Below are 19250 nucleotides of genomic sequence, written 5' to 3'. Positions count from 1 at the left end.
GTTTATGGCTGCACAGTTAGGGTTAGGAAAAGTCTGGACAAGTTTGACTTTCATGGAAAGGTTGCCAGGAGAAAACCCTTTCCCTTACCAAGGGAGCAGCAGGTTGCATAGTGGTTCTAGCTGCTGCCTTTGAACTCAGTGGAAACAGATTCAGATCTTGGCTCCTGCTCTAGTATATTTGAGCAAGGTGTGTGACCGGTGTTGCTCCAGTCAGAATTATCCAGCGGTATACATTGTTAAATAATTGTAGGTAGTTCAACATTCTCAGAGTGATTTTGGAGAAAATGATCAGTTTAATACACATTGTCTGAAGCCGCTTGTCCAAACCGTAGCGTAACCCAGCAACACAGGGCACAAGGCTGGAGGGGGAGGGGACACACCCAGGACCGGACACCAGTCCTTCACAAGGCACCCCAAGTGGGACTTGAACCCCAGACCCTCCAGAGAGCAGGACCCAATTAAACCCACTGCACCACCATGTTTCCCGTCAGTTAAATAAATAAATGGATATAGAGAGAAGTCAGCTTTGGGAAACTGCACTTAAGTGAACCACAAGACTTCTTTCCTCTACGTTTTTGAGACTGAAGTGGATGTTGGTTGTGATACGAAAGGCTGTTAGATATCACTGCGCGAATCTCATTTCAAGGATGATGAGGAAGGGGTGATTACCTAGGGGTGTCTTGCAGTCAGAAGACCTTGACGCTTCTGAGTCTTTTGAGTCCATCGTAAGTTCCTCTCAATGCTGACATATTCAAGAGTAAAATATGAGATCCTATGTCCAACACCTAAGGATTAGATGAAACTGAAACATTAAACTACAAGTACACTGGTAAATCTACAGCTGAATGGCTGAAAAGGAAAAAAATCTGGCTTTTGGAATGACTAAGTCAAAGGCTTAAGTCCAGCTTCTTCTCAACTGAGATGTGGTGGGACCATAAGAAAGCTGAGCACAAATGTCAGTTAACCGAAGAAGTTTTGTAGGTAGGAGTGACCCAGAGTTCCTCTGTTGTGATGAGAGTGACTGATAAACCGGAACATTACTTCAAGTTATTGCTGCTAAAAGGGGCTGTACAAGGTGTGGAAAAAATAAATAAAATGGTTTATTTTTCACAGATTTATCTAAGGGTTAGGTGAGGACTAAATACGGGGTAGTTATGTCCTAATTTATGCAGCTACTTATGTCATGTTCATTAGTTCATATGGTGGAAAGAAACAAACTAACCGTACTTAAGAATCATACGTCTGCATCTAAGTCTCTCTTCCTGCTCATGTAATGAACACATTGCAATGTACATCATGTTGGAGAAGAGCGTCCGCTAAATTAACAAATGTAAAATGGGAAACTGTAGAATTGAAAGAGGGTCTCTATGCTGTTTCACATCATTATATGCCATTATGACATACTGCAGTGTTGATATTCCTTGTTTTTTTCAGCTAATTTTGTTTGGATAAAGCCAAAGCTGTGTACTCACTAGGTTCACCTTTATCTCTCGTTAAACGTAATCATCAGATTTACTGGAACAAATGTGTGGAGATAGCTGCTGTGTTTTATGTGAATCCAGCCATGCCGATCTCCTGTTGCAGGCATCTTAAGAAGTTCTCAAAATCCTTCAGTTACTAAATACTGGCTTTGTCATCACTTAACAGTGATGGTCATTGGTTAGGTCCTCAGCCACAGGACAGTCATTTGTTATGTTCTTAGGCACAAGACACAGTCCCTAGTTATGTCCTTGGCCACAAGCAATGTTTATGTCTTCCTACACCACACCAAGATCATTACTCATGTCTTCAACCATGAGTCATACTCATTGGTTGTGTCCTGTCCCACTGAGCACAGTCATTGGTTATGTCCTCTCCCACTGGGCACAGTTACTGGTTTTGTCCTTGACTACTGTGGACACAGTCAATGTTTATACCTTCAAACACAACACCAAAGTCACTGGTTATGTCTTCAGCCATGAGAAACAGTCATTGTTGTGTCCTCTGCTACTGAACACACACATTGGCTGAAGCCACTTGTCCTGCAGCGAGCCAGAGCCCAACCAGCAACACAGGGCATAGGACACACCCAGGACAGGACACCAGTCCACCACCAGGCACCCTAAGCAGGGCTCGAACCCTAGACCCACCAGAGAGCAGGACCCGACAAAATCTGCTGCACCACCGCAACTGTGCCTACTGGACACATTCATTGGTTTTGTTTTTGCCTACTGGGTACAGATACTGGTTATATCCTCTGCTACTGGAGACATTCATTGGTTATGTCCTTTGCTACATTGCACAGTCATGAATCATGCCCTCTGCCACCAGTCCAGTTCTGTGGTATCTGCCTCAATAAGAGGGATGGTGCTTGTTGAACAGCTAACTTACATTAAAAAATGTACATATATTAATGTACAGGCCTGTGGCTGTTAAGGTGTTTGTTGTCAACACTGAGTAATTATCGTTTTAATGAGAAACAGTTCATTGCTGTACGCTCTTCCCTGCAATATCTCAACTGTTTCGAAGAAATGAAATGGGAACACAAGTGAATAACTTTTCGAAAAGAAGCAGCTAACTTTGTATGAATGAAAATAAACTATTTCTCACTTATGGTGTGGTGCATGGAGGATGGTGTGAATTCCTCCTCGCGAACAGGATTATGTGTCTGCATCGCCATATGTTCGGTAGCCCCCGGTGATAGGAAGTGGCACCCTATTAATCACTGAACTGCAGTGTGTCGATATTCCACAAGACTGTTCCATGGGCGTTCACATAATCGGGCCACTGCAGGAGCGAACATAAACAAAATCATTTACTGTAGGAACTGTCCTTGCTCTGGTGCTCAGACAAGCTCTCTTCTTTCAGCTCGAGTTACTGATGTTTCGGTGTTCGTTTCATTCCCGTTATTAAATTGCCCTGAGAACAAAAACTACTTTTAACAGAATTTTCTGGATGAGCTTGGGGGAAATTAAACGGCACGTCTTTGGGCGCGATATCGCAGCAGTACAGGTGCGGACTGCATCTTGTGATGTGTCCATTAGTCTATTTTTAGGCAGAGTAAACTGTTTCTTCGGGTGGTGAATTATTGAAGGGCGTTCTGGAGGGACCCGTCACGAGGCCAGATCACACTGGCGCGGTGATGAATAATGACGGACGCAGGAGGCAGTGAAAGTGAAGTAAGATGACAGACACTGAAGGAGGTGCGGCTGTTGCCCCAACCAGGGTTCTACCTGCATGTTCGGGAGCCATGCTGGGAGGACTGGCAAAGAAACACCTCCTTTTTAATGTGATTTGCAAGTTTTGAAAAGGCTTTTTTTTCTTTTTTTTTTTTTTTTTTTTGCTGAGGGTTGCAGACATAGTGACTGTTTATCCACTTGATTGATTATTCTTTTAATTACAGTATTTGCACCCTCCCAGCCTTGCGCCGTGTTGCCGGATTAGGCTCCAGCTTGCCGCAACCCCGCTCGAAACAAGCGGTTGTAGACAGTGTGTGTGTGTGGGGTCCCCCTTATCCGCGGGGGATATGTTCCAAGACCCCCAGCAGACGCCTGAAACCGAACCCTATATATACTATATTTTTTCCTACACAGGAGAAGAAGAAAGAACTAAGGAACAATGCCCAGGTCCTCATAAGTACTGATTTCTTAAATAAAGTTTTTATATTTAAAAAAAAAAAGAAAAAAAACAGGTTTACTTGAACATAAGCACTGCGATTCCACGACAGTCAATCTAATAACAAGATGTTTCTAAGTGACTAATGGGCAGGTAGCATATACAGTGTGGATACGCTGGACAAACGGATGATTCGTGTCCCGGGTGGGATGGCGCGGGACTTCATCATGCTACTCAGAACAACGTGCAAAGCTGTTTATTTCTAGAATGTTCCATTTATTACTTTCGGACCGCAATACCTGAAACCACGGAAGGCGAACCCACGGATAAGGGGGAACCACTGTGTTCGTATTCAAAATTCCGATGATGGAAGAGTGCATCCATCCTGCGTACTGGCCTCTTGCTCCAATTGGGCCTTAATGATCGATGTCCTAGCTGTGGCCGTCTCAGGAAGGGATTCCTCTCAGGATTCCTCATTTTTCTAGCCACACACTTGTGATCTTCAGATGTTCAGTTGGAGCAGAATTTGTGTTGTGTTAAAGCAGACATCACTACTTGCTTTATAGGAGGATGTGGATGTTTATCGTCCAATCAGCACCGGCGTAATGAAGCCATTGTAACCATCTGATAGCTCCCAGGGGTGCAGCAGGGCTCAGATAGTTGCTGAAATGATGGTCTGTCTTGGGATTTCATAGGTATTTTATGGACTTTGGTTGATTGTGTTTTTATTGCCATTCCTAATGAGACCTCAGGATTCCTCGTGGTCTGTCATCCCCCACTGGCCCCATCCCGTTTCCGTCTAGCACGCAACATTTATACAACGTTTTGCAATATCCATGGTAAAGCTCTGATTGCTAAATGGGTATTACTATGCAGCAGTAAACATTGCATTACCATTTCAAACATATCTCGAATCTTAATTAAAAAAAAAATACAGAAATGTTTTTTGAACTTTTTTCACAACTCTGAGAAATGCAGTGTAGTTTTAGTTAGTTGAGTTATTGGTTTTCTGCCGCCTCCTGATCAAAACATAAAGATAGTTTGTGGGTGGTGGGTGTGAAGAAGAAGCACCCTTCCTTCACTCTAAAGTCATGCTGTGGACCACCATCATGTCTTGGCTCTCGTGGCAATCAGGAACAAACTTTTGCTTCCCATCATCCTCAATCTCAGTCATTTCCTTGTAATGGTGGAGTCCCCTCCCATGGCCCAGCACTGCTTGGTGGTGTCCCTGCTGAAGAAACCCCTGAGAAGCTGAGAATTTGGGGAAAGGGTAGAGGGGGCTGCAGGGAACACACATGATAAATATAAATTTACCTCTAATGACTTGTTTTGAGAACAAATTTAGGCTTATGTTTATCAGTACATGGTCAGTACCGTTGCTGTGGCCACATGGCCGTTCTCTTTAGTGCACTACCATAAGGACCTCAGCAGTTCTATCAAATGCTCAAAAGTATGCATTTTATACATTTTTAAAACAAAAATTTTTAAAAAAAATCACTAAAGCACGTGTGATGCTAGGCATGACAAAAATCACAACACACAGGCAATATGGCATACAGTATTTTCACGCACACACACATGCACATTTCAGACATGTGAGAAAGTAGGACTGTTCTGTATGGTCATGAAAGATGCCTTTTCATGAACGTGCTAATTTTTCCCACCTGCGGGTACTTAAAACTCTTTCTCATTTGTCTTTTTTGGAGGGCTGTCCCACGTAAATAAGGCTTCCAAGAGGAGACTGGATTGCATAAATAACACTGTGGCATGTGCTGCCTGATGAATATGCATGTCTGTTCCTCCACCCCACACTCCCCCAACTCTGTCACAGTGCACAGATGAGACTCAGCTGGTAGTCAGGAAAGACCCGGGCCCGTTGCTGTGGCAACCTCCGCCCCAAATAGCTCACAAGCAATTTTTGTCGACCTTTTTCCCTTTATGGCATAGTCCTTCTGGTTGCTGTGCTCCATCACATAGCCCTCCTCCCACCCCCGCTGCTATATCGTGGCCGGACCCAACCAACCCGGACCAGCCCAGTTCCACCTGTGACATTTGGCTGATAACCACCGCCATTGTCAATTGATAGGGATGGGAGTAGAGACAGTTCAGTAAAATGGAACGTAGACAAAGCGGTTTTAGCCTTGTAGATCTATGATTGTGAGCCACTCGGCGGAGTGGGCCGAATCCTGCTGGAGAGCTAAATTACTGGGCAAATTTATTGCCACGTTACTGCAACACATCTGTTCACGTCTGTCTGGGGTCTCTTACACTAGGTTCTCTCCATCCTTTTTTCGCAATGATAATGAAGGACAGTAGTGAAGAGCCCATTGCAGTTCCCAAGATATTCATGCACAGAAAACCCTTCTTATAGTCATTTAGTTTTTTATTGTTAGTACAAATAACGTCTCACTCACAGTAATTGATATACTTCAAGTTTCATGAATATATGAATGGCTGGTGCAGTCTAGCGTAGGTAGAAAAATCATTGTCAGCACCTTCATCTGAATTGTGTCAGGACAATGGGAAATGTTATGGATGGGAATTTACCCATTCATGAATTCATTCATTACCTTTAGCAGCTCTAAGTAAAGGGTAGCTGGTAGCATTGCTGCCTTTGGATCCAAAGGTCACAAGTTCAGATCCCACCTCCAGTTGTAGTCCTCCTACATTTATTCATTTAGCTGATGCTTTTCTCCAAAGCAGCTCACAGTGTTAATGTACCTACAATCATTTCCCCATTTATACAGCTGGGTATTGTTACTAGAGCAATTTTAGGGTAAGTACTTTGCTGAGGGATACTACAGCCAGAAATAAGGATTGAACCTGGGACTTTTCAGGCCAAAGGCAACAGCTCTAACTACTACATTACCAGCTGTCCCACTCTACTTTTGAGCAAAGTACTTACCCCAAATTGCTCCAGTAAAATTTTAAAGCTTTAAATAGTTGAGAAAAGCATCAGCTAAATGAATTAATGTAAATGTTTTAAATTAACTGATGCTTAATATTCAGTATTAGAGACATTTTTGTATGGGACACAAATAAATTGCTCCAGTAAAAATTACCCAGCTGTGTAAATAATTGTAAGTAACTTAACACTATAAGTCACTTTGGAGAAAAGCGTCAGTGAAATGAACGAATGTAAAAGCAGCTTTAAGTCTGTTCAAGCTAATCACAGTCTTTGAGCTCCCAATTAGACCAACACCGATGGGCTGTGACCCAATGCTCAAACCTGGACAACATGACAGTTGCGCTGACCAGATGCTCTTCAGCAGATGGGAAAAAATTGGATGTAGAGCTGAGGAGGTGGATTCCAGTGCAAGTCTTAACCCTCGAACACCACTTAAAGATGAATTGCTTCGCTAAACACTGAAATGCACATATGGACTGCGTTTAAGATGATTTGTTGGTTAGGTTAGGGTTAGAGTTACGGTTTAGCTAAGGTGCAGAAGCAGCCGCTTCGTTAGCGTCTTCATCCATTAAGCACAGACGGTTTGTCAAATTTGTACAGTCAAATTATGTGGTATTAAATTGAAACAGGTGAGAGTTTGACAGCCTTACATTATCATTTCCCTCATCCTTGTGGGGAATGTGATATTTTTGAACAGGTACAACATGGAGATGAAGATGTTCTTGGGAGTGTGAAATGTCCTGGGAAAGCTCCTTTAATTCAGCCTGAAGTGGGTAAGATCCCGTGGTACACATCAGAGCGCCATAGTCGGGCGGGCCCTTCTGGTGTGTTTTTCCTCTCCAGGACAGTGATTGGTCCATCTGGGTGTAGATCTGGGTTGCGGTGTGTGTGTCTGCGTGTGTGTGTGAGACTGTTTTATCTGTTTTTCCAATGTGGAAAGACCTTCTTTCTGGAAAGGAGTCAAAATCATAACCAGGAAGCACCTAGGGGACTCGCTCCGACTCCTTTCTCCCCGCACACAGGCCTGTCGTGTGTTCGGAGGACTCACTTTCACTGTAGAATTTTAAAAAAGGGGTTTCCACCCACCCCCCAGAAATATTAGTATGGAGACCAGCTGACGTGAGAATGTGGAAATGAAGATGGAGCGACTGGGTGCAGATTGCCCGCTTGTTGTAACTGACGAGGTGCTGAAAAGAGGAGCCGGCCGGGACGGGTGGTGATGCCAATTGTGCTGATGGCGCACCCGTTGTGCAGGGCATGGTCCACACCATCTGTTGCCTGGATGGAGTAGATGTGATCAGGGAGGGGTGCACTGTGTCAGTGGTGGGGAGCTGAGTGGCCTCCGCAGCTGCTCCCGAGCCCCCACTAGTGCTGGGGCTGGGGGTGGGGAGTGGGGCTGGCGCTCCACCAGCCTTTCAATGTGTCCTCAAGCAGTAGGCTGCTCCTGCCCCACACTGGGTCTCACGGCACCCCGTCTGCACCCTGCCACACTTTAGTGGCATAAACAGTAAGAATTCGCTGCTTTCAATTGATGCTATTTAATTTTACACTATATACAGACCGTCTCCGACTTACTATGGGGTTATGTTCCGATAAACCCGTCGTAAGTCGACAAAATCGTAAATCAAAAATGAATTTAATGCACCTAACCTATCGAACAGCATCGCTTATTATACTTTAAGATGCTCAAGATCGTCGATTGTGAAAGTCCAACTTCACGTGCGATGGCCCTTACGGGCTTGCCACCTTCATGCTGGGCAATTATCTTGAATTTTTCCTTAAGAGTAATTGCCTTCCTCTTGTTCTTCTCACCAGTAGCAAGAGACAAAGATGGGCGTTTTGTAGACATGGTGGATGCACAAAACACAACGTAGATATGGGGGGTATCCAAAAAAAACGCTGGCAACACAGAACACTGTAGAGTATCGGTTGTATACACTAGTGACCGTGTGACAGACTGAAAGATGTGGATTGCTGCCACTGTCCAGCATCGCGAGAGAGTATCGCACCACATATCACTTGCCCGGGAAAAAAAATCAACATTCAATATTCGAAGTACGGTTTCTAATGAATGCGTATCGCTATCACAGCATCGTAAAAGTTGAAAAATCGTAAGTCGAACCATCGTAACTTGGGCAACGTCTGTAGTGCAATCTGCCGAAGGACTGTGGGTAGCTGGAGACTTCTCAGGTATGCTGAAACACCAGAAAATGGAACTTCATTGCTAAGTACTGGAATGACCAGATAGTCCAGTGCATCCCAGTATCATTTTTAATCCATTTTCCCAAGTTTCAAGGAAAAAAGTAAGAAGAATAGAACGAAAACCAGTACAAAAAAAAAAAAATCTGACCAGCCACACACCCTCACTCACCCATTCACACACTACAGGCAATGTAGCATCAGCCATTCACCTGAAGTGCATCTCTTTGTAGTATGGGAGGAAACCAGAGCACTCAGAGGAAACTCACACAGGCGCGGGGAGGAACGTTCAAACTGCACACAGACTGAGAGAAAATCAGAGTGACAGCCAATCAGCTCAGGTCCTGTGTGATGGCAGTTCTACATGCTTCATCATCATGCCAGGCCAGATCTGACATTCGCACGGTGGCACAGCAAGTAGCACTGTTGTCTCACAGCGCCTGGGTGGTGTGAGAGGACGTGGGTTCGATCTGTGCTCAGTTTGTGTGGAGTTGACATGTTCTTCCCATCTCTGCGTGAGTTTTCACCCACAGTCCAAAGGCATGCTGTTGAGGTAGACTAGTGAGTCTAAAAAGTCCCCCAAAGTGTGTGAGTGGCAGAGTGAAAGTGTCTTTTATTGGTAGACGGATGACCCAGTGTAAGTAGTGTATCTAGCAGTGTAAGTCACCTTGGTGAATAGGATGTGGGCTGATAACACTACATAGTGTTCACTGGATGGTTGCTTTGGAGAAAAGCATCTGGTAAACAAACATGACATATTAAAGTATTTTCTACACATTACAATGTTACTATTATGTCGTAGCGATTTTAAAAAAATCACAAATATGATACGTTGCAGTGAGAGGACCCTGTCCTTAATCCACTCTCTGTTAAATTAAATCATGTAGGCCCCAAGCCAACTGAGGACACATCCCTTCTACTTTGTTTATTTATTTGTTTAATAAAATTTTTGGTGTATGCATTGACTTTAACATTACCGGCGACTTTTGAAAGCCTGGACTACGGAAATGATGCCTGCGTTTGGAAGGAGGTGTGTGTTAAATTGGCCCCCGTGCCTGTGTGTGCGTACGTGTAAGTAGTGTTTGGCAGGAAAGAAAGGGGAAAAAAAAAACGACAAAGATGAATCCAAAGGAGAAAGCGAGTCCCCGTTCCAGTCGTGTTTAATCATTTCGGTGGCGGAGACGTTTTCCAAATCCCAGCAGTGAGTCGCACTGACAGCAGTGACAACTACAAAGCGCACACATTTGCCTTCTCTCTGTTGATGGCAATTAATTCTGCAAAGGCTTGTGGGAGATAACCAGCTTCAGCTGCTATGGCAAGGACATACTGGAAACCTTTAAGTGTGTGTGTGTGTGTGTGTGTGTGTGTGTGTGTGTGTGTGTGTGTGTGTGTGTGTGTGCCTGCTGTGGTCCCAGCAGGACAGAGACGTGAGCACTGACTGATGGGGGGCGGAGCCCATCGTGATTTTGCAGAATAACAGCGATGTGCGACATTCAGCTGCTCTCTGCTATTTCCAGGCAGACCAAGAATAGAGGAACAGAGGATGGAACAGAAACAGTGACAGCCGCTCGAATGAGCCATTGTGCCCTGAAAAACTGCCTGGCTTTTAATGAGGTTTATTTATTTTTTGTTCTGGGAACAGTGGGGGGTGCACAGGGTTTTTTTTTTTTTTCTCTCCATAGAGGCTGTCTGTGTTTTCTGAGCTGGAGAAACAGAGACAGAGAGAAAATGAAGTGATTTGTGGGGTATTGATCCATGTGGGGCTATTGATCTCTGCTGGAGCAGCAGGTGAGGGAAGCCATGCTCTTTTGGGACTAGTATCAGGGGTCCTTTGGGCCAGGAGACAGCTCTAGATTGGGGAGTCACTCGATATTTATCTCATATGGTCATATGACATATGTAAATAGACATACGTACATATTAATTTGTTGACACAAGCCCGCAGTCACATTATTATGACCTCACTATGAAGGCATTGATTTTCGTTCGGCCTGGAAGTCAGTATTGAACTGACTTTAATCTGGGAGTCTGTTCTCTCAGACCCTGCTTGAATGAAGTCACACGTCTTATCATTTGTTGTAGTTTCATTAATTTGTCTTTTGGCTCAATCAGTGTTTGCTCAGCTGAGGCGAGGTCATAAATAAATGTGTGTATGTTTATCACCGAGAATAATCTCTTCTAAATGGGCAAAAGCAAGACCCCGCCCAGGCAGACTGTTGGTGTTGGTGAATATCATCACTACTGCATCCCAGCTCTTCTGTCTACATTTTGCATTTATTCATTCAACTAAAATGTTTCTCCAAAGAAAACTTCTCTTTTCTTAACTTCTTCGAGAGGTGTCTTGTTCACTGCCTGCTGTGTCTCATACTCTTTTACCTGTATATACTGTACTGCCTATTTCCTGTCACATGTCTTGTCTCAACCAATCAAAGCCCTTGATTAAGGCAACTTTAACATCATGACTGAAAGAAAACATTTAATTCTATTATTAATCCATTCAGCAGACACTTTTCTCCAAAGTGACGTGTAATGTTACGCTAATTACATTGAAACACACATTTATACTGTAATGCGCTGAGGGGGGCTGATGTTGATTAATGTAAATAGTTGGTGTTAGTCTCTTTTTATGTACATAGCGTTCCGTTCTGATTGACTAGTTGTTATATTGCCTATGTTTAGTTTGCCACGGGGAATTCTATGGGGTTTGAGGGTGACATTCTAACCGTTTTGTGGAATAGGGGGCTTAGAGTGACCTGGGGGAACTCTCCAGTATTCAGGGACTGCTTTGTACTGTCTGAAACATGTTTGTCAAGGCTGCTATTAAAAAGACATGCATGTGGTGAATAAAGAGCAGTTTCCAGAAACCCTGACTCTTGAGCCTGTCTCCAGTAGCTCCGTGGGGGGATGCTACAATACAACAGGATAGCTATTACTATATCAATTCAGGGTAAGCGCCTTCCTCAAGGGTATTGCAACAGAAGGTGAGATTTGAACCTTGAAGTGCAAGGTGGTAGCTCTAACCACTGCACCACCTCCAGTCCCCAGTGTATTTTAACTAAATTACTCTTTTACTCAGGGCCGTGGACTCGGTACACAAAACCTTCGATTCCGATTCCGACTTGCAGTAACCCAGTAATTGCTTCGGACTCCATGACTGCGACTCCGACTCCACAGCACTGCCCAAAAAGTTGCACGTTATTCTGGGGATGAACTTATCTGGCAAATATAGGCCTAAACCTATATTACACCTCTAATTTTTGGGGGTCGATTTATTTGCCGGATCGACTTATACACCGGCATATACAGTACATTTAGTCGGAGTACATTTTCACTGATTCCGACTCCAGTAACCCAATAATTGCTTCCGACTCCAACTCCACAACTCGTGACTCCACAGCACTGGTTCTACTCATCTCTTTCATACAGCTATATGATTTACTGCAGTGATTCTGATTTACTATGTTACTCCTCCATGCTATAGCGTGGTCTGTCCTGAACCTTGAGCCAGACACAGCTTCATACTACCTACTGGACATTTTGAATTTGTCAAAAGGAATCGAGTGGAGACCATTTTCCCATAAGGCCTGGCTTTTCTGGGCATCAGTACATCCCCCCTCCAGCCTCGCTCCCATCCGGCCCCAGCACACGGAGGCAAGCGGCATGCAGGTGCAACTACACAGTGGTGCACGAGAGCGGAAACAGGCAGCAATGAGTCACGGCAAGGAGAAAAAACATGAAAGCATGCCGACGTGGTGGGAGACACAGAAAGTGAGCGAGTGAGCCGGAGAGAGCGGGGAGCACTCCTCTGCAGCGCGGCCTCTCCGGACGCCTTGAATAATTGAATCTTGCATAGCGCTGCTGCCAGGCACTGTTGATTTATTCATGTATATTTCAGGAAGTTGTAATCTTTTCGTAGCTCGCCTGCTTTCCTTTGTGCTCGAGATGAAGGGTGACAGAATCGGGCCTGCTACTATATCTCCATTATTAATATTGTGGACTGAGGCAACGCAGGCCTGTTTTGCGTTTAACTCTCACACACAGGCGACTTAAACTATCACTGCGTTGAAAAGGTTTGCCTCAGCATTGCTTATTGCGCGTTGAAAAACATGCCGAAAACACGCCTGTCCATACCACGATCGCGCTGTGGAGGAGCCAGCGTGGCATGGCAGAGGTGTCCAGGACCACGCGGTGGCGGCTGTTGCTGGGAGGCAGTGCAGTTATATGTGTTTTATGCATTATTACCCTTCTGCCTTTTTCTAAGTGTATGTTGTTGGTTTGTCCTTTTCCTCAGCCCCGCGCAGGCGGGAGAGCTTGGCTGAGGGTTTGCGCCGGTAAATAAGGTCACGTTGCTCTCGCCGGGTCAAGGCCTCCATCAGCAGTGAGAGCCCGGAGAAGGGAGAAGGAAGAGATGGGCTTTATTGCAGGAAATGAGAAAAGAGTGTCCCCGTCGCCCTCCTGCCTACACCCCCCGCATGAAATAACGCCGCCATTTGCTCTCTGCTCTTTCTTTATTTACCGATAGCGACATTTATTTTGAAACTCTTTTTTTAAATACATTTTTAAGTTGTACTTTTCAAAGTCAACATGAAACTCCAAAGCATTCATATGTGATCTGTTATGGGAGGACACTGGCTCAACTGCTCAACGTTGTAGGGCTTCTCAGTTCAAACCCCATTTATTCATTGAGCTGATTGTTTTCTCCAAAGTGACTTCCACTGATGTACCAATTTAAAGAGCTGGCAATTTCTTACTGTAACGGTTCAGGCTGAATACCTTGATCAAGGATCGGAAGTGAATTCAAACCTGTGATCTCCAAGTCCAGAGACAGCTGCTCTACCCACGATTCTAGCTACTGTCCTCATCCAGCTAATAGTTACGGCAGCAGAGAGTTCTCAGTGTGATTTTCCAGTAGCCGATCATCACGTTTAACACGCTGTCACAGCAGCCAGGAAAACATGGAGCTGAAGGCCATGTCTGGTGGGGTGCCACAAATAAATTAATTCTTCCCTCTGGACTAATGTGTCTCATTCAGAAATGCACCGTTAATTTTTGTAACTAGAGCTCTCTCGAATGCCAAAAGGACGAAAGAGAATTTGGTCATATTTGAATTTGCTGTTTTCCCTCCAGTTTGTAAGTGTGTACCAATTAGCTAATAAACTGACATATGAAGCATTTCATGGGTTTAAACGATGACAGATGTACACTGGGTCCTCTTGTTATGGTCATTAAAGTTAAAAAGTTTCAAAGATGTAAAACTTGGAAAACACTTGTCTATTTAGAAGAGAAAAAAATACACACACACACACACACACACACACACACGTACTATATATATATATATATATATATATATATATATATATATATATATATATATATAGTGGTGAGTGTGTCACCCGTGTTTGCGGCAACCAGCCTTTAGCTGACCGTAAAATGCATGCAGATGGAGTAGGACTGACTTGAGCGACTTCATTCAGCTTTTCTATCTTGCTTGCAGCTCATGTCTGGTGCTCTTGAGTGATGGTGACTAATAAGATGATGAACATTGCACATGTTTACAGGGTAAATCTGTCAACAATCAGCATTAAATGGGAGTCTTCAGAGACATTTTTGTATTTCAGTCAATTTAAGTATGAGGTTTTTTTTAAAAGTCATTTTAGTCTAATTTGAAGAGCTTTACATGGCATAGACGCTGATTAAATAGAGGTACATTTGTATTGTCACACTTTTACATTTAGCTGATCCTTTTCTCCAAAGAAACTTACAGTGTTAATCTACTTACGATTATTTACCCCTTTATACAAGTGGGTAATTTTTACTGTAGCAATTAAGGGTAAGTACCTTGCTCAAGGGTATTACAGCTGCACATGAAACTCAAACCTGCGACCCTTGGGTCTAAAGGTAGCAGCTGTAACCACTATGTTACCAGCTGCCTGCTTGTACTTACTTAATAGATAAAAGTTAACCGAAAATGGCCAGATGTTAATGAATTTTGCACATGTTGTTTCAAGTTTTGTTAAATAGATAGGTAGTAAAATACAAAAAAAACAATCTGTGATGGACTCGCGTCCTATTCCCTGTCACATTTCCAGGGTTAGCTCTGGAACATAGCTACCCAACATGGGTCATAAATTAAAAAAAAAAAAAAAAAAAACATGAATAATTTAAATTAAATTTATGAATTACTTGTAGGTGAAGTGCTATGTGTTATATGTTTGTGCCTAAGTTCATTGCATGGATTTATCACTGATCCAGGGGGTGCTCTGCTGGTGTGCCTTAGGGGAAGGTACTATACTCAGTAAACTTGCTGAGTGAATTTTCATTTATGCAAGTCACACTGGACCTAATCATCTATTAATGCAGAATAATAATGTAAGCCTAGATAAGCGTGTCAAGTAGTTAAATATGAAAAAGATTCATTGTTCTTGCATCTGTCCTCAGTGAACACAAACGGAACATTACGATTTCCAAACTGGTCCGTTCAGTGAAAAATAAATTGTTTGTAAAATGTTTGATTTTAACAGAAATGACTGTTGTGGTTAATTATTTTATGCTTTTAACATTTGTTTTAAGAAACTGAGATGGTAATTGTTGGGATAAATGCATTTAGAACTGCTTTATAATTATAGCGGAAGCTTCCAGACTCGCCCTCATCGTCCAGGTCTTTGCAGCAGTGCAACAGAAAGCCCTGTTGTAAATATTCAAATGAGTGCTTTTGCATAACCTGGTCATTTCTGTGGTACAGTGATATTAATGAATTGACTATAGTGAGATATCGTCGACGTTTGCATGAGGCGGGGTGAGCAGTCGAGGGTTTGGGGCTGCTGTTAGGCGGCTTCTGGATTGGCCTTTTTAATTAGCAGCCGGTTTTGCTAGCAGAGCGCTTGGTGAGGTGACTTCCTACCCAATTAATAAATGTAATTAGACAGTTTCGAGATGAAGTACAACGACTGCCAGTAGACCCCGTGGACCTAGGGGCATGACCAGCTGACACCATAGCTCTGCTTTTGTTCATTTCTCCTCCATTCCTTTGCAGCTTCCGCCATTTTTTAAATGCAGCTCTGTGCTGATCTGATTTGCACTGTTGTTCCAAAACTCCAGATATATGGACAGTAACTCTTTTATACTGTGCAATTGCTGTGATGTATTGCACCAGCTACGAAAGGTGTCCTTAAAAATGATTTTCCTTTTTTGCCCTTTATACGTGTACAACCAATTCTTTTTTCCCTCGTAGGCTATTTGGCAATTGTTAACAAGAATCTGACTGAACTGCCAGGATTTAGTCACATTGGATTTGCAAGTGATAGGTCTTTGATATGCAAAGTTTTTCAGTTCTGTGTCAGTGATTATGTTTCTATCCTCTACTTTAATATAATTAATATTCCTCCGTTATGCCAGCATTCATACACAGCCATGAAATGGCCAAGAGCTAATATCTGACCCTGCCGCATTTGATTATTTAAGTTGGCTCCTTTGGATGGTAGCGGAATTAGAAATATTTAACTGTTGGTGTGGGTTTAAATTTCAGTTCTGGTCCTTTTTGTTTTTGTTGTTAAACTGACAGTCCTTAAACAGGGCAGCAATGTGACGTACTATGATGCAATGCTCTTTGAGCCAAATATTGAGCTCAGACATGGTTTCACTGTTTTAGTCATTTAGCATTAACGCACACAGGTATCCCCACGTTTTTCAAAAGTTTGCTTCACGCCACATCACTTCTACAAAAGACCTACATTAGTACCTGTTTTCGCTAACCGAACGAAATCTGAAAAGGATTTTTGCTTTTATGAAAAAGACGAAAAACAAAAATACCGTTCAGCGTTTGTTTTGCAGCTAGCCATTATAGAGGCAGCACGCACCCCGAGCAGCGAGAGTGGCGGCGCCAGGCTCCTTCCCTGGGAACTACACTCAGCATCTCAGCATCAAGCCGCCATAGCTTTGAACTGTGTTTACATTTACATTTGCATTTTTTCATTTAGCAGAAACTTTTCTCCAAAGCAACGTACATCTCAGAGAAAATACAATTTGTGCATTACATTAAAAGAAAGAGACATAGCTGCAGACATGTGATCCTTAAGTAAACCTAGTTTGTTACTTTCCACTTGATGCACTGATGTTCATCACTTGAGTAGGTGCATAAAACGCAGGATAGATGATAGATGAATCCTGATAACCTTCCTACAAGTTTTTTCTTTTTTTTTTTAATGTTTGTGAGAATCTGTGCTTTATCTCAGTTTGTTTTGACAATTTATTTTACATTTGTTTACAAGATGTGTCCTAAGATATGAGAAAAGCCTAAGACAGCTCGTAAAGGTGTTACGCTTAGGGTGTTAGCATAAAACTGGACGTAATTAAGCGTTTCGATCATGGGGAACAAAATAAAGACATTGTGCATGCGTTGAACTTGCCTGCATCCACCATTCGTACTATTAGGTCATATGTGTTATTTGGTATGATTTGGTAGGTTATTTTTTTGGGTCTGGGAACACTCAAAGATGTTTCCCATATAAATTAATGGTAATTTCTTCTTCGCTTCATGCCATTTCGACTTACGAAAGGTTTCGTAGGAATGCTGTTCTTTTGGATAGCAGGGGGAAACCTGTATTCGCTCACCTCTGAAATATAAATTTCAAAATATACCCAACTGCTAAATATGAACAAACAGTACAAACTATATTCCTCATGAGGTGTGAACAGAGTATTTCAGCAGTACAATGTGTACTTCTAATCAGTTTTAAAACCCCAAAATTAACAAGACAGATGAATAATGACAAGTCGTTGAGAGACACCGGATACAGGGACTCCCCAACACATGTTGTTTTACAACGACACTGGGTTTTACCTTCTATCATGTTTCATTGTAACACCCTTTAACTGCAATTACACAGGACTGCAGACATTTTACTTCAAAATCTAAAATTACTAAAGCCAAAATATGTGGGTTTTTTGTATTTTTTTTAATAACTGTCTTCAATGACTGCAGAAAGATGTTTTCCAATCTATCTATGTATCTTATGCAGTACAGCACATCAATCTAAATGTTTTTCTCTGTAAAAATAAATTTGTAAAATAATATGTGTACTTTTGCTAAAATATTAAAGTGGTTACTGATCAGTGAAAGGTGTTTAATACCTGACCTGAAAAATTGGCAGCACTAGGTCCACATTAACCACTTTCTTCATTATTTTGTATAACAGCCCCACTATGTGACATTTGGGTATGTTTGATCTGATTTTTTCAGACAATTTGAGGTTCTTTAGAGTGTCAGTAATGAGACACAGTAAGCCTAGAAATGGTTTATTGCAGTTCTGCGGAATCTCACCAGATGTTACCCATCGCAGACAGCTGCCCTTGCACATTTCCTCACTGTCCCTTTTATACTCCTCACATTCCCTTATGTACTTGTACCCATAAAACAGACCGTCCAAGGCCTCCTCAATAGAGGTACTCTGCACTTCAGAAATTCCATAGAAGGCCATAAAGAAAAAGCAAACAAGAAGATATAATAAAGTAAAACACTGAAAGAAATAAACATCATATGGTGATTAATATAATAAAGATTAATAAAAATAATGAAAAGTTAATCGCAACATTATAAAGAGTTAATAATGAAATTATAAAATAACTAAGTACACTTTATCCCCGCTTTGATTCTAAACAAAGAATCATCATGGGAGTGGAAATGATAAGCATAGTTATAGCCTAATACAAACAATAAACATTGTACAGCAGGGACCTCCTGTGCAGCTTTTAGTTCATAAAATAATGCACATATAATTGTAACAGGTGTTCACTCAGTGACTGTATTTAACATTATAGCAAACAGCAGTTCCTGGCGAAACTTCGGAAAGGCTTGACAGCAAATTGCACACAAAATGATATTAGAAACTGGTTTACATTCCATAACATCACTCCAACATAATGAATGAGTTCTTTATAAAGACATAACAGCAAAAAGTCAGCCACACATCTTATAATCTCGATCACAGCAATTCCATAAAAAACAGAAAATAATTGTAGCATTATAATACTGTATGTAGACGAGTACATACTAATATAGTGATGTATAACAATAAACTAGCAATATTGTGTGTTGGAGTTGGGTGGTGAATGTACTTATTTTTCCCTCTCAGACAAGACTGAAATATGTGGCTTTTATCTGTATTCAAAATTGCAGAATTCAACAGCACTGAATGGTTTTCAAGTGAAATGAATATGAAACAAATCGAGCGAGAAAAACCCATAAATACAGATGTAGCCAATTACTAGTTTCCCACATTCAAGCAGTTCGTCCTCTATATATGTTATGTTGATCTAATACTCAGTTTATTATAGTGGCTGCTTCATAGCACATAGAATGACACTAGAGAGTATCTCATTGGTCCAATTAACTCCCTCACAGGAATCAAATGAGTCCCAAATGGGTTCGTCTCTCTGCCGGAAAGTGTTGGTATATGTCCCACTGGTCTCATGGTCTGCTGTATATATCGGCTTCATCTCTTTCTTTCTTTCTTTCTTTCTTATTTATTTATTTATTTATTGTTCAATT

General features: G+C 42.2%; 1 protein-coding gene across 5 annotated transcripts in view; it reads left to right on the top strand.

Annotated features, from left to right (window-relative positions):
• The window catches only part of agrn (agrin), a 230540-nt gene that overhangs the window by 122146 nt on the left and 89144 nt on the right, over positions 1–19250 (top strand). The window lies entirely within an intron of this gene.

Source organism: Scleropages formosus, chromosome 25 (genome assembly GCF_900964775.1).
Source record: "Scleropages formosus chromosome 25, fSclFor1.1, whole genome shotgun sequence".
NCBI classification, from domain to species: domain Eukaryota; kingdom Metazoa; phylum Chordata; class Actinopteri; order Osteoglossiformes; family Osteoglossidae; genus Scleropages; species Scleropages formosus.
The sequence above is the reverse complement of the archived record's forward strand: the minus strand, read 5'-3'. Positions and strand labels throughout refer to the sequence as shown.